Here is a 14,487-nt window from a genome sequence, read left to right on the forward strand (position 1 = left end):
AAAGGCTGGTGTCTTTTCAGTGATGAAAGCTCTTTGGTTTTTGTGTATTTAGCCTCTGGTATGTGTGTTCAAGGCTTGGGTTGCACATGTTAAGAAGGCATTTGTTGTTAAAAAGGATAAACCAACATGACGTCCAGATAATTATCTATGGGAGAAAAGCATGTGATTTTGTACCTGAGAAAAGGAGGAAAATCAATTAGAACAAGTATAAGAATAAGCACTGAGCTATACCAATACAACAAGTGGATGTTGATGGCTCAGATGGACATGGCTTTGGGTTGTTGAATGAAAGGTTGGTGGTTCAAGCCTCAGCATTCTCATACTGTCCTTAAGCCAAGGCCATTTACCCTTTCTGCTCAAGGGATGCTTTATCATGGATGACCCTGTGCTTTTGCCTCCTCTTCTAAGCTGGGATATGTAAAGAAAAGTATGTTGCTGTGCTCTAATGTATTTTTAACAAGTAAAGACTTCTCCTAAGAAAAATAATTTCACTGCAGGTTGTATACAGTATATAAATATTGAATCTTGAATGAGATGCCTGAAAGATAAAGAAACTACTGATGTGCTTACCAGAGCAGACATCGAAAACAACAGCAGTTGATGAGCGAATTATTGTGAGCGCTATAACAATCAATATAGCATCAACAACAACCTCCACAGGACAGGGTAAAGATATTACAGTACTCTGTTCAAAGAAGACTTTTAGAGGAGAAATAGAGAAGCCAAACCACAAGATGCAAACCAGTCACCAGCAGTTAAAATCAGAAGGCCAGGTTTGAATTCACAAAAGAAATAAATACATGAGCCACAAAATTTCCGGATTCAAGATAAAGTAATGGAAAGGACAAAATGTGGAGGAAGAAAGGATCTGCTCATGATCCAAAACATACACGATCATCTGTCAAGTACAGCGGAGGTATTGTCATGGCTTGGGCTTGCATGGCTGCTTCTGGAACAGTCTCACTAATCTTTATTGATGAAGTCTACAGAAACAGTCTGTCTGCCACTTTACAGAGAAATTCATTCAATCTAATTGGGAAAAACTTTATCATAAAGCAAGACAATGATCCAAAACACAATGCCAACACAACAAAGGACTTTATTGGGGAAAAAATAAAAGGTTGTAGACTGGCCAGATCACTCACTAGACCGTAACCCAACTGAGCATAAGAGCATGATGAGACTAAAGGGAGAAATTGACAAAAAGAAACAATACCTGATTATTGCAAGAAAGGGATATGCAAATTGAAAACAGAACAGTCAGGTAAATCTTATACGCATGAGGTGCCCAAGTGGGAGCGCACATGCGTTTAACGCCTCCGTCTGCGGCCTTTCTGCTCGTCTGGTTCACCATGATTATCATAGGCATGGTTAAGATTAGAGAGAGTATCCACACCCCCCAAGCCATGGTTTTCCGATAGCTTTTTGAGTGCTTTGCGTTATCCAGAGGCTTCGTCACAGCCAAGTTGCGCTCCAAGCACATCACGGTTAAGGTGAAGATGCTTGCGTGCATGGTGAGGAGATCCAGACTGAGCAGTATGCGATAGCCCACATCCCCGAAGTACCAGTCCTTGAGGAAGTACGTGCACACCACGAATGGGATCGTGCATAAAAATGGGATTCTCTGCCATCAAAAGTGCTATGCTCTAAGTTGTTTAACCAAGACCAGGTCATTGTTTTCTGCCCAGTCTGTGCTCAAGACAGCCTCAGAGTCCTGTTCTTGGCTGACAGGAGTAGAACCTGATATGTTTCTCTGCTGTTCTAATCCCATCTTCCTCAAATTTCAATATTTTATGCAAGCTGAGATGCTTTTCTGCTTACCATGGTTGCAAAGTGTGATTATTAGCTACTAAATCCTCCCTTGAAACAATTTGCCATTTCCCTGTAACTGCTCTTATCAACAAGGATTTCAATCTCTATTATCAACAGAACTGTCACTTACTCATTCCTTCTTTTTTTTTGACACCACACTGTATAATCTCTAAGTAAAAATCCCAGGATATCAGCGGTTTCTGAAATATTCAGAGTTCAGACATTTTCTTTATTCTTATGTTTTATATGAACATGATCTAAAGCTCTTGATCCTTATCTGTTATGCATTCTGCAGCTTCCACCTGACAAAACCGCATAAATGTGCAGGTGTTCATAATAAAGTGAATGATGAGTGTATAATGTTTTGCTGTATGGCACTGTTTTTCCTGTTTACATAACTGCTTGTGAAAATCTTTATAGAGAAGCAAATCCCATGTCTTTTATAACAGCCATTTGCAGCTTTGTTTGTTAATAATACAGCTGCACTGTGGAAGTTCTGTGGAAAATATAGAAATCAGCTTCCAGGTTATTATTTTGGTATAAGAATTATTTTATTTCTCTCAGTGGTCTATTTCTGTTTTGAATGAATGCATTTGCACTTAATTTGAGCTTTATATAGAGCTGACACACACCGACTTACTAACATAATAGAGATATCATTACTAGTTGTTAACAGTTAAAGTATTTATTAACATTATCCTCTCATGAGGTTGTGAACAAGCAACTTTTCCAAATCATCACAAAGACTATATACAAAGGTAGTATAACGCTGATTATAGATGCTCTATTAAAGCGTATTTATCACTTTTTTCTGCTTAGACTATAAATTTGTTTTGACATCCCGTTAATGTAGCAGGCAAAGAAAATTGCAGCCAGAGAACAAAGAATATTGTAATGTAATTGAGAAGATTCCTCAGAGACTAAAGCATTCATCCATGTAAAACACAAGGAGCTGTGTGCTGTAGTCTAATGGTTTGATTTTAATTCACATAAAAGATCTGATGAACTCAAATCAAAAGTAATTACACAGGGCAGAGCTGATTAACAGCCTTAAGGAGTTGCTGGTCAGTGTGAAAGTGTACTGCATACTGAGAATCCTTAACGTGACCTGGGTTTGACTCGTTTAATGATACTGAGTAGCTTGTTGACCATCTGTGTTTGAAAAAGAGCAAGCTTTCTTTCATCAAGCACATTATTGCAGAAAACGGAAGAAATCTGTCTTGAATTGATTTAGGTTTTTGTGTTTCTCCATAGGGTTCATGCAACTCCTATGGAGAAACACAAAAACCTAAATCAAAGGTATTCATTCTAAAAACACTGTGACATACAGGTTATATACCTCTGCCTGATTATTATGCAATTATGGCTCGCAGTGCTATTATACGGGTGCTCTGTTTTTCTTTCAGTTATTTATTATATTTTCATGGTGCTTAGTTTTAAATGAAAATCAATTCCGAACTCAGTTTTCCTCGAGGGCACATTGCTCTTATTTCTATAATAGATATTTATATTTAGAACTCCAGCTGAAACTGAGCTCTTGTTCCCAGCGATGCTCTTCTTATATTAGCATTACATTAATCCATGCTGTGACACACAGAAGGCATTGAATGATCTTGTTTGTTAAAGCTAATCCAAGAATCAACATCATAATTGAAACAGGAACCAGTCAACGTGCACAAGAAGATCATTGTAAATCCATGTTCATTTTATTTGATGCTTTGCATAGAAATGAGTCTTGTTTTATTTGAAATACTTTGATATATCTTTCAGTATTTTATCTGCTCTAAATGATTGGGATATTATTTATTGGGAAGGTCACGCACTCAACACTAACACAGAATGCATACAAATCACCGTGATCTCTGTGTTGACCTTCAATAGCTGTCTGTCTGCAGTTACACACATACCAACATGTTCAAATACAGAAAGAATGAATTTAGAAACTAGCTTGGGAATGTTAATTTTTTCCATTTTTGTTCCTCATCAATAATAATGTCTCATACATAATTTTATGCTATTCTCCAATAACCTTTAGGTATTTTATGTTTTTCTCTTTATATTAAATCATATATCTTTAATAAATCGAATTGTTTCATATTGCTATAATTTGGATCTAATTACTACCATAGGGTTTGTTTCCTCTCATATGAAGAACCTGCTTCTTTTTTTCCATTTGCATATTTGATTTTATTTTTTTAATTTCTTAATGATTCTTGTAATCTTTGCATGTTTTATCATCACTGTCTAGTCTCAGTAAGGGCACCGTGTATAAGTATGAATAAATAAAATGAAAAAAAAAAAAAACAAAAGAAAAAAACCCACAACAACAACTTCTAAACAAGGAAATTGATGTAGAAAACTATGGCAAAACCTCCCATAAGAAAAGATAACATTAATAAAATAATATTGATTCTCTTGTAGTGCTCAGCCAGATGTCATGACTCGTGATCAGAAAAAAAATTTGTTTATTTCTGTTTTCCCCAAAGGTCCTTTCTAACAGAACCAGAGAATCGTTGTCAGGCAATCATTCAAATGAGCATAAAATATTGATATGTATCCTTAAAGTAACCTTATACGTGCACAATCGAGATCTCAAAGCTTTCCATTACATCTTACCTTTTCATGTTCAAGATATAATAGCTCTCTTCAAGTGACTTCAATGACAAACGATGATTTCACCTGTCATGATTTCACCTGTCAAAGCTTCTTGACTTGATGTCTGTTTTGTATGCATGTGTTATTTATAAGAGCAAAAAATGAGTACATCTATCAGAATATGTCATTCTAAATGTTTTTGAAACTGAAGACAAGAATAGTAGCTTAATGGTGATGGTAATGCTGTGGCTGACTGATACAGGAAAACAATGAAAAAAATGAAGCATTAACATGCAGTTCTTTTCAGACATAGATGTTGATACTTACACAGGGATACACCATTCACTGTCATAATGGAGACTAGAATGTCTGTGTATCTTTCTTAAGTCAATTCTACTATATTATTGAGGAGAAATCTTTTGGAAAAGCATATTTTATAAGAATTTTATAAGAACCCAGATTTTTCTTTAGTCGACCTGATACCTTATTGTGCGTTTTTACTTTTTCAAATGGGGGACATTGATGCACATTGGTTTTAGACATTAGATCAATTATAAGACATCCTGTGCAGAATACATATCCAGTGCTGCAAATGTTTGTGAACATGCTGTATAAAGATAATTTACTTAAAAAATCATCAGAAGGTTCAGCTTCTTTGGTGAGAGAACACAGTGTACTGTTTGTCCTTCTGTCTCTTTCATATTTAGTGAATTGATTAGCATGCAGCACTAAGATTGTTAAGTGTAAATTATAGTCGACACACTATACTGTGACTGTAAAGCTGCTTTCCTTTCACCTGTTCTAATTATTTTGCAAATTCACCATTTCAGTATTGGAGATGATTAGATGCTTATATCAACCCCATTTCATAAGCATAGTTCATAGTTCTGTAAAGCACAAGTAACCCCCCACCCCCAACCCCCCGCCCACACACATACACACACACACACACATATGCTTTATAAGAGGATATGTACTGCCAACATTCCAGTCTATTGTGCATTGAGAACATGCAGTAATGCACAGTCAATTTCTTTTTTCAGCTTAAGCATGTATTATAATTCAGTGGAGGCACACGTGGCTCTTTGGCTGTTGCACTCTCCGTGCTTGTAGCTTGTCAACTTACTCTAACTACATTGATATCATTTTATTTTATTGTAGAAAGCATATACAGGAAATCAAGGTGTAATTGTCTATTTTGGGTGCAACAATCAACCTTCTGATTGTCAGAGTAGTGTAATTTGTTCTCAGTTGGAACAGCAACATGTCACTTCCTGAATCAACTGCTGCTGAATAATGATGATGTTGTTGTTGTTGTTGTTGTTGTTATTGTTGGAGCTACTCACTTGTTTGTAGCCATACGGTAAGTCTATTTAATTGCCATCAATTTTGACATTACAGACATCAATCTTATCATGAGACATCAATCTCATGTAACTAAAATTAACCCTTACATTTTCTTTTGCCATATTTTTTATTCATAGCAGCACATTGTATGTATATGGTGTCCTTTATGGTACCCTAAAAAAATTACCCAAAGAACACCATAGCCATGGTGAAACATGGTGGTGGCAGCATCATGCATTGGGGCTGTAAGCTAGTCTAGATAGTAGAAATCAAGGATAGTTTCAAATTCCAATATTTTGGAAAAATACCCCGAAGCCTCTGTTAGATAGCAAATTGTCACCTTTCATCATGATAATGACTCAAACTATAAATGCCTTTGCAGTTTTATTTATTAATATAATCCATAAATATTAACCTTGAGCTTCACAACCATATAGTATGACCTTTAGTGATTAGATGCTTTTGGACTTAACCGGAATAAAAATAGAATAAAATGCTACAACAAAAATAGAAATAGAATTACCTCCACAATAAAAAGGAAACATATTTTCATGCTGTTATTATTATTTTTTTAATGTACTCTCAGCACTCTATAAGAGATACATCAGACAATAAGTCTTCATTTAAGTAACCTTCATGACAATGCATTTGACATCTCTATCATCATGTATTCAACAAGAAAGTCTTTGTTGGCTTGAGTAATATTTTATGCTCTGCACAGATATAAACAGCAATCAGAAACCATGTCGGGAAATTAGCGACTGTGAAACAAAAACAGACATCATAAATTCAGATTTTTAGAACAAAGCATTCAGTCTTTTTTTCCTCACGGTTAAAATTGCTACTAGACAAGGTCTAACCGTAGCATTATGGAAACCAGTCAGTGGATGTATTTACAATAGTCATTATCCTTTGGAGTATTTTGGCGCATACAAACAATCCATCTATTTTTTTTTTGTTTGTCTGAGCGACTATGCGTTAGCTCCAACAGTCATTGTGAGAAAAGATGATGTGGGAACAAAAGGTCTAATTATATCAATTCTCTATCTAAAAAGAAGGAGTGTACAGTATGAAAGTCTGTTTTATGACCTGGTTTACTTTTAGCTGATCACAGACCATGAGGGCATGAATAGTGTCCTGCTTTCCCTTCTACTCTAGCCAATATTTAGTACACAAGTCCCTTTGTTGTTACTGTGAAAGTGACATCCTCTACTGATAGTGCTCATTTAGCAGGACTTTGATCATAGATCATTGGAACTATAGCATAGATTAGTCTCTGGTACTGATTGCTGGGACTAAACCATCTCTAGAATTCTGCTGGCCAGAGGGTTTTGGTACAACCCTGGCCAGAAGGAGGGCAATAAAAATGGGAGTGTTGGCTCAGTGGTTAAGGCTTTGAGCTACTGATCAGGTCAAATGACAGCACTGCCAAGCTGCTACGGTGCAAGACCCTCATCTGTTGTAGTGTATCATGTCTCAATTGTACGTTGCTTTGAACAAAATCATTAATCAAATGAGTAAATGTTCTGAAGAAAAAAAGGTTTTTGACAAACAAACAAACAAACAAATTGATCTGATCTTTGATATGCCATTGTAGATATATAATTCTTTTGCTTTACATTATCTCTGACAACTATAGTTCCTCTAACAGAAACACATTTAAGCAGCAATTAAATCACAGATAATTCAAAACTAACTAACTAACTAACTAATTAAGAATCGTTTATTTTTAAACTACAACTAACATCTCAAACATTTCAGTGGTTTGAAAATTCAACAATAAGATCAAATTTAACAATAATGAGCAACCAATTAATAAAATCATTTTATTAGTATTTAGATATAATAATTCATAATAAGTTTAGTCATATCATAATATAAACATTTTTTAAAAGCAATACCTGATTGTTTAATGAATCATTAAAGCACTGATTTTGCTTGAAGGAAGGAAAGTAAATGTTCAGAGCTGTTGATATAGATTGCGTGCAGTCCTTTCGCCTCCTGTATTCTTTGTTCTTGTAATTTTCCTTGCTAATTTATCCAGTCAAACTAATTGTACATTAAAATGTTAGCTTGCCACACCAAGTGAGTAGCTCTTAAATAATATTTATTTATTTATTTATTTATTTATTAAATAGATATTTAATAAATAAACCTCACTGGAACTGGCATTCACTGATATTTTGTTGGCCTCATGGGTCCTCCCTCTTCTGAAAGTAGCAGTTGATAGATTTGTTAAGCCATGGTCACACAGGAAATGAATATAAATCTTGTAAAAAAAAAAACCAAAACACTTTAACAGATGAGGATGGGATTTGCTTGTGGAAGCAGTTAATTACCTTGCTTTGTTTATGTCAATGAAATTTAACCCCATATATGTGAAGTGTGAAGTGAAGTGTGGGGGGAACTAGAGCATGGGTCTGGGGACATGACTTTGTAGAAAATTCAGCATGAAGGAACTGCTTGGACGTACCGTTTACTCAACAGCAGTATGTATGTACATACTTCCCAAACTACTTTGCATGTCTTTGGTTATGGTGAATTAAGTCTTCCTCTTCATAGAGTGGGGAAGTTGTAGCTCAGTGGTTATGGTGTTGGCCTACTGATTGGAAGGTTCTGAGGTCAAACTCCAGGACAACCAAGCTGCCACTCCTGGGCCCCTGAGAAAGGCCCTTAACCCTCAATTGCTCAGTTGTACAGATGAGATAAATGTAAGTTGCTTTGGATAATTTGGTCTTCCAAATACCGTAAATGTAAATTAAGTTGTTGCTTGTTTGGCTGCTGCAGCCATTTAAATAAAGTTGAATGTTGCTGAATGTTTCCTGCATATAAGTGACCCAGATTTTGGTCTGTAAAGCTGACAAAGCAGTCAACCGATAAATAAGACATGGCTTAAAGAAAAGGGTGAAAATATATTTGGATTTTTTTTTTGTTATTGAATGCAAGGTCAAATGACAGACACTCAAAAACACGGAGAAGAAAAAAAAAACAGTTTTAACCTCAACAACAGAATATAAATTCACCCTACTTACTGTGGTAGTAAACAGCATATTTGTGTTAATTTGGTTCCTCTTGTTGGTGTAATGAGTATCATTACTGTAATGATTTTCTTCTGTAATTACAAGTGCACTTAATTGGAACGCTGTATAAAATTATTTAAATAAAGTTAATATCATGTACTGTATTGTTTGAACGAATATCTTTGAAACATATTATTGTTTCAGTGCTCCTGGCTCCCATAATAGCACATGCAATTTGAAATACCTTCAAATTGCAAGTGCTAAAAGACACATCTTCGGGCTTTGGCTAATGCTAAGCAGTCAGACTTACAGGTTAAATGGAGACAGTGTTGGTGTCATGTCACCTGGTCTACTGTGCTGTGTAGAAGCACAAAGTAGCATTGCAGTTTAGAAGGTTTGAGCCACACTGTTTAGTGCCCCAGTTATGGCCATGTGCCACATTATTAATTGCAATAATACAACTGAAAGTTATAATATTAAAATAATTAAAATTTTCTGAAACTAAGGTTGCTATAAAATGTGCACTGCGTAAGAGAGACACACAGCTGATCTGCTGTGAGGAGCATATGATACTGACCTATTCATTTTAAAATTATTATAATATACACTCACTGTTGGAGAGGCAGGGCTTATCATGTATGTCAGTCACCACCCAGAAGCAGCCAACACGGAAGTAGCATCTTAAGAGAGAAGACATGAGCTGAGCTGGGATTGTTAGCCTTTGCATTGTGTGAAGTGGTGTGCGTGCATGACTAATTGTGAGTGCTCTCTAACTTCCCAATACTAACTCACCACTTTATTGGGAACATGCTTGAAGATATCCAATCAGCCATTCATTCGGCCGCAAATTCAAAACTGCGAAATTGAGAAGTCAGTGATTTTTACTGCAACATGGTTGCTAGTATCAGACGGCTGGGTCAGTACTTCAGAATCTGCTGATCTCCATACAGAGTTTGAAAAAACAGTTGTGTAGGTGGAAACACCTTGCCAGTGGGAGAGCTCAGACTGTGACCTGACTGGTGTGAGCTGACAGGAAGTCTATAGTAAGTCCACAGGCATCACTTCTCTCAGATGATACTACAGTGGGCACAGAATTACAAAAAACCTAACAGCATCACTTGCCATTCTATATACCAGGCACATACATAAATCCCTGATGTATATAGACTTTGTGGAGACTTGTTTTGTAAATTAGTGGCACTGTATCTTAATTAGTTTGTGCATACTACACAAAAGCACCACCCAGGACCCGAGCACACCCTAAACTCTATTTATAGGCTTATTTTTCTCCATTTAATGTATTTTTCCTTTCACTGTATTCACCAATGTACACATTTCTGTATTTCTCATGTTGTCCCTGTAACACTTTAACTGACTGTTTCACAATACACGGCTCCACCCCGAGTCAGTTGCTGAGGCACACAAACCTTTCTCCAGGATAAAGCGAACTCTGCTTTGATGTGTTTTTATTTTGCTGTTTTGTTGTTTAAGATTGCCGAGTGGATTATAGTATAGGATGCCTCCTGGTGGGTAATTGCGCTACATTGCCTCCCTCTCACTCTGTTTCCTGCACCCCACTGTGTTTAACAGTGTAAAATCACGCATGCTGCCATATGTCTCTATTTGCTATATTTCACCAACACTGGTCACTGTGACACAATGACACTTAAATTCAAAGAAGGAAAACACCTAACCTTATCTCCAGGAACCACAATTCATAATAACACAAAAAAATTGTTTGCACCCTCTGTGTAAAGATCTTTACGGTTAGACAGTAATGTGAAGAACGACACAGTCTCTATAGCTGGAGTGGTGGAAGCTCTTTTAAGAGTCTTGTAGACTAAATAAGCTTATAAAGATTTGGCATGACGGAAACTGAAGAGTACTTCTGATGACAGTGTAGAGAGGCACTGAGGGAGAAAATGTGTTTATTGACCTTCACATCCCAGCACTACTCCATGCTTGAATAATTTAGCCATTTGACGCACAATTATCCAGAGGCAGCGTTATTTCTGTTAGGATCATTACTGTGTGTGGTATATTACTATATCACCTGTAAAGGATGTATTTATTTTCCATCATTGATTTATTTAATTGAGAATAATAGTGAATATATGGAAACACACACACACTGAGGTATTTTCACGTAACACTAGTCCACTTACCACTGTCATCACATTCTTTCAGACACACAGCACGTGACAGTTTCATTTATCTCAGGTCTCAGTGGGTCTTTCCAGATGGCCTACAACATCCTGGGTCTCTCAGTGCACCAGTTCTAGCAGGTCCCAGTTTAATCCCTTTGTCAAATTAGTATGAAAATTATCAGTGCCACATTTCAGAATTAATTCAATTTCTTCATGCTGTAATGGAAAAGGTCAGAAATTATGTGGTACGTTTGGCTCTCAACCCTGTTTAGTTGGGAAAAAAATGCTTACATTTCATCATGAAACATGGAAACATAACAAGGCTATTAAATGCATAAATAACTTGGTTTATTTAAAGGAACATTTTGAGCACAGAGATCCACAGAGCCCTTACACTCAGAAAGGACATTTTGTAAAACACAAGAACACACAAATCATCAAATAATCACAGAGTACTCTGAACTTCAGGTCCTGATTGTTTAGGTTTGATAAGAGGTGGTGTCTGTCTGTCCTTCACATGAGGCTTAAAAATAAAAAGGTAAGTAACAGGTAAAAAACAGATATACAGTACAATCATGTGCATGAAATGGCTAAAGTGTCACTTTTTGTGTTTTCTGCTTTGTTTAAGGTTTGTTCTTTACTTAGTCTTTAGTTGGATTTATTAATTGGACATTATTTGAACATATTCGGTCCCTAGGTACTGTTAATTTTGGCTCAAGTTTATATGACCCAGGTTTTTTGTTTGGACTTCGCCCCTGATGAGGCAGGCCAGTCAGCAACTTTACCATCTTAGATGCTTAAGAGACTTTAAACTGCCCTCTGAGGTGCTGAGGAACTTTTACAGCTGCACCACTGACAGCATCCTGATAGGAAGAATCACAACCTGGTTTTGGGAACAGCACCAAGCAGAACAGGCAGCACTCCAGAGGATGGTGCAATCAGCTGGGAGACCCATCCACACTGAACTCACTGACCTACGGTTCATCTCCAGCAAGGCCAGGAAGACAGGGAAGGACATCAGCCATCCACACAATAGATTTTACTCTCTGCTGTGGTCAGGGTAGCACTTCTGCTCCCTAAAGGCCAACACAGAGAGAATGAAGAGGAGCTTTTTCTCCCAGGCCATTCAGGCCCTCATCAAGGACAAAACTTAGACTTGGACCTTTCTGGATTTGTCTGCTTAACACATGCACTTTTACTGGACTTTACTTTCTTGTACAGCATATATATTACACTAAAATTGCACACATCTTCACTTCCTAACAGTCATACTATTCTCCCACTCATCTGCATTCATATATGCATTTTTATATTTGTAAATTCTATTCTTGGTATATTTTTATTCTTTCTTTGATTATTATTTTATTCTTATTTATTTTTATTTAGTTTTTATTTTTCTGTCTTTTTGTAATGCAGACAATCGATAAAGCATTTCACTACATGTGCTATGTACGGTTGTGTATGTGACAAATAAAATTAGAATTACTTCAAATTTTGTCCTTTATATTTTTTCTTAGTTTAGTCTGACTCTTTTTATCCTTCATTTCTGATTTAAATACAATTACAATTCTGCTTAAAATTGGGTATATAAATTAAAATTGTATTTAAACACTATTTTATGTCATGTCATTTAATGTTACAGACTTTATTGGATTGTTCAGATTTCAAATTCAAATTTAACTTCAAATTTTATTTGACACATGCATAAATATACACAGAATGACATGTGTTTTTTTTTATAAAATGTCTTTTTATTTTATAGTAGAAGTAAATACAAAAAATAATGTGTTATGACTTCTGTAACCTCATGCAAGTTGAAAAGAATTATGAAATACATCTAGGACTGAAATTAAATAAATAAATAAATAAATAAATAAATAAATAAATAAGCAAAGAAATGTTCTAGAAGTCTGTGGGTTTTCATTCCTACCACAGTTCAGTTGTTTTGTTCAAATCAGAAAAAAAAACAACATTTTTTTTAAGAGATTTAATTTCTTTAGTGTCTTTTCGTCTACTTTCAAGTTCAAAGCTGGATCTGAGGATCTATTACTCAGAACTATGTTACATTTTTAAGGCAAATTAATGACTATTCAAGGTTTTCTTCTATGTTTCCTGTCTTTATTCTTTATTAAACTTCAAGAGAGAGCAAGAAAAAAAATCAGGAAATAATATGGCTTGCGATCGTTCCACAACATTCCAAAATTATTCCAAAGTAAAATGTGTTTTTCTTTTGATTGAGAATGTTAATTGTTGGCAAATTGCTGTGTATTGAAAAGAAATCAAATGTTTCTGGACATGTTGTTATAGAAATATAGACCATGGTGGTGTGGTGCTCCGTGACCTGACTCTACTTTAAATAATTGATTACACCTGCATATGTTTGGACTGTAGCCCAGACAAACCAAAGTCACACAGCTCAGCTATTGTTACTGTCCATTAAACTGAAGAGATTATGACCTGGCATGCTGGCATGCTGTGTGCATCAGCTCTGGTAATCAGAGAATGAGCGCAGCCTTTGGGGTTATGGTTGCAGCCTGGAGAAGGTGAAATTTCTCCCTACAGCTACTGAGCCTTGCCTGCTGAGGTGTTTGTGAGCTCCTGCCTGGCTTTCGACAGACAGAGAGACATATAACAAAAAATGCTGATTTTCTTTTCCTAATCCTGCAAAGATATGCAGTCATTTTGGCTTGCCACTTAGTGTGTTCCAATAAAACCAGAAAAGTGTCATCCAGACCGTCAGCTGCCAGACACAGTCACATTATTCTCATGCTGTATTAATTATAGAAAAATGCAGTCCTTGATTAAAGATAAAGCCTCAGACAGACTTTAATTAAAATATTGTCTGGTTTTGTAAAACTTCAAAGTTGTTTTAAAGCTATTAAACACATTCCACAACTGTATTGCCATATGTTCTTAAAAATATCTTCAACATCAACAAAAAATGTCTTTCATTTATTTTAACATGAGGGAGATAAAAATAAACAAAATGTTCATGCGTGAAGAAATATTGTGTAAAATTTGCAACAAATATTATTAACGAATGCTTAGATTTGTCCAGGTCCTCAGTGCTGCATCTTCAGTGCTACTGAAATGAACATCTATAAATCTTGTGGATTGAGAGATGATTGGTCTCGACTCCACACAGCTGTGCATGTGCTTTCGGAGCTGATCGCTTATGCTAGACAATCACACGCGGTAATGGTAAAGCTGTAGCAGTGATAACAGTTATATTGGATGCGGGAAAAAAAATCCTTATATTTTATTCATTTTTTGTAAAGAAACAAGTAAACAAACTAGTACAGAATATAAAACTGCTTATCTTCTGCTATATCATAGACCTTACTTTAAAAAAAAAACATTATATATCAAGGTAGCAACAATGAAATTAAAATACTATGGAAGTAACTGTATTTAATTGTGTTAACGTTTTTCAAATATCTTGGATTATTCATGATTCAAGTTAACATTTGTTTACACCAAGACTGAATAAAGTGCATAACATCTTAGTAAATGAAAATATCTTGAATATACTCAAATGTATCTAAAGCTAGCAGAAACAGCTTAGA

This window comes from Tachysurus vachellii, chromosome 2 (genome assembly GCF_030014155.1).
Source record: "Tachysurus vachellii isolate PV-2020 chromosome 2, HZAU_Pvac_v1, whole genome shotgun sequence".
NCBI lineage: Eukaryota > Metazoa > Chordata > Actinopteri > Siluriformes > Bagridae > Tachysurus > Tachysurus vachellii.